Raw genomic sequence first — 3,063 nt, forward strand, 5'->3', positions numbered from 1 at the left:
AGAGAGAGGGAAAGGGGAGGGTTTCAGGTGGGAGGGAAGTTATGGGGGGGAAGCCATTGTAATCCATAAACTGTACTTTGGAAATTTATATTCATTAAATAAAAGTTAAAAAAATAAAAACATCTTAAATACAAAAAAAGATGAAATCCTGAATTCAGAAAATAAGCCCACCAATATTAATTTAAAGCTATAGCAAAACTAATTCTGAACTTGTATATAGGTACCATTCTTGACAAGGAGTGTAATATTTCATAGGTTTGTGAAGAATATGAAATCAGTTTTATAGTGTTAAAGTTATATTCTATCAATAATCATTACCCTGTAGTGCATTGGTGAGGAGGAGTGTGTTCCAAATAATAGGAAAAGGGGATTTCTCGTGAAATATTGTTGTCTAATTCAGAAAATCTATGTGAAATGCCATTCTCTATACTATTGATAATTGCACTTTTGGAGAAAAATGTTAGCAACCTAGATTGGAAAAAGGTAAAGTATTCAATGCTATTACATTCATTTGTCTAATAAAATTGGCATAAAATTTTGGGGACTCCCAACGACAAGGAAAATGGTCTAGGGAAAATAGCAAACGAATAAGCAAATATCCCATTCATAGAAGATTCACCACAAATATGACAAATTAATTTGCATAGTTCATATTGGAGGGATCAAAAGGCATTAAAAATAACTAACTTCAAAATTTCCAAGATTATTTCTTACTTATATGAGAATCAATCTTTACATTATTTTTCATATGAGAAATAATGTACCAAAATGAAATTCCACATTACCTAAGCTTCAAACACATGGATTATATTTTTAACATGTAAGTCAATATAATGGGGATCAGGAATCACAAAAATAGCATTAACGTGAAAATGACAAGAAACTATATGCATAAAAAGGCATGTTTGGAAAAAGAAAGTAAATAACTAAAAGTATAGTGAATCTACTTAATATAAAACATGTTGAACATTATACAGTTAGTGCAGTCAAATACAATGAAGTTAGATTCATACAATTTTTAATATAAATTTACATAGACAAAGGTTAGAATGAAAAGGAATTAAATAACCTAATTGTTTCTCTGAACTATGGAAACAAAATAAAAGACAATATTCTAATGATTTATATTGTGTAAGTTTCAAAACTTGACTACAAGACAAAATCCATGAATTCACAAGTTGATTGTGTAAAAAGTGAAAATTTTATAAAAATGCTTAACTAATATTCACATTTTGTAACATCAAAGAGGAAAACAAGATTGACAGAAGTGAAAAAAGGAGGACTACAGTCTAGAAAGACAAGAGAAAAATTCCCATAGTTGTTTAGTGTGAAAACAGAAATAAATATTGACAGATCACAGAGAAACTGTCATTATTGTAGAATTTGATAGTGATTTCATATGCCTTCAACAAAGAAAGCTAAATTTAAACTACTTTCTGCAGTAAGAAGATCATTTCTTTACTTCTTAAAAGAAAAGAAGATCTTGGGATTAGGTACCAAAAGAAAATTCATAGGTGCACACACCAAAAAGAGAAAGATTTCTTTCTGCATTAAGTTAAGAAAGTACAAAGGATAAAGCTTCAATTCATGAAGACCATTGAACTAAGAGAGGCACATGGTCTTTGGTGTGTCAAAGTAAAAAAAAAATTAGATACAAGTAAAAAATACAAGTAAAAATCCACATGTATAGATTATACTTTAAAATCTTGAATTTTTAACTTTAATTTTTTTTAATTTTTTAATTTTTAATTTTAATTTTTTAATTTTTAAAATAATTAAAATTTAAAAATATTTAAAATATTACTATTTTAAAATATTTAATGGATGTTATGATTTGTTTTCAGATTTGTTTCATTGACTTGATAAAATGGATGTCATAACAATCATGTTTTGTAGAATACCAATTATTCTTTTATCAGCCCTAATAAGCACAAAAGGACTGACAGTGGTATAGACATTTCCCACAAGTCTCTGGACACCCAGGACAATTGTATCATATTTCCACAATATGGTTGAGAAGGATGACATTATAATATCCACACAGTACACAATCACAAAGAAACTCACCAACAGCAGGACAGTATGGGTGGCCCTTTTTGCTAGAGAGATTCTTGGTAAAATGCTCATGCTGTGAAGGTACTCAGATCTTCTCTGATGATTATTAGCTAGGAAAATCGCCATGTATGCACTGCAGAGAAGCATGATTCCTACAAAAAAGATATCCTGTGACAATGTGAGAATAAAAAAAATATTTCCCTGATGATAGAGTTTATTGAGGAAAGTGAACAGTACTTACTGACGTGGAGTAGATGGGTAATGTTTGAATGAGCTACAGTGTACATTATCATGCTACTCTTGGAGGACAAGTTCAAGGACCAAAAACAGAAGAAAGCATGGATAGTGTAATTTGTGAGTTTTTGCTTAAATCTTATCATGCAGGAGGTGCTGGGGCTGATGGAAATGACCTGAATGATCCTAAGGAGGCAGGTGGTACAGATGGAGAGACCCCTCATCAACCTGATCATATAGAACAAAGCCTTACATTTTAAATTATTTGGAAAATTCAGTGACTTGAACATGTCTGCAGATAAAATATTCAGTGTAGAGAGTAGCAACACTATGCGGACAAAAGCCAGGTGACAGATGGTCACATCAGTAGGCTTAGGCCTATGAGTGTGGTAGATTGTGAAGATGTGGAAGAAAAGAAGGAAGGCATTGGCTAAGATTCCAATTCCAGCTTGGAAAAAAACCATATTTCTTAATAACATAATTGGAAATTTCATTGATCTTAACAGCGTAGAAGAAACATGTTAGATACCTGAAAATCAAACAAAAAGGTGATCTATCATCAGTAGTTTTTCTGTCATGAAAATAATCAAAAATCATTTTTATTTTGCCCACTTACTTCTAACAAATACAGTTTATTTTATATAAATTCTTGGTAGTAAAATTCTAAACTATCCTCTACAATAAATGAAGTTTTGTCACAACATCCATTTTCTGAACCCTTTGAATATCCCTCTATTTGTAGATTTCAAAAACTTTTGCAACAAAATAAATGTG

General features: G+C 30.6%; 1 pseudogene; it reads right to left on the reverse strand.

Moving 5' to 3' along the window:
• Positions 1–1,851: 1,851 nt before the first annotated feature.
• On the reverse strand, positions 1,852–2,768 carry LOC149119415 (putative vomeronasal receptor-like protein 4; annotated as a pseudogene).
• Positions 2,769–3,063: the final 295 nt, after the last annotated feature.

Source organism: Oryctolagus cuniculus, chromosome Y (genome assembly GCF_051225735.1).
Source record: "Oryctolagus cuniculus isolate XC-2025 breed Fujian yellow rabbit chromosome Y, ASM5122573v1, whole genome shotgun sequence".
In the NCBI taxonomy this organism is placed as follows: domain Eukaryota; kingdom Metazoa; phylum Chordata; class Mammalia; order Lagomorpha; family Leporidae; genus Oryctolagus; species Oryctolagus cuniculus.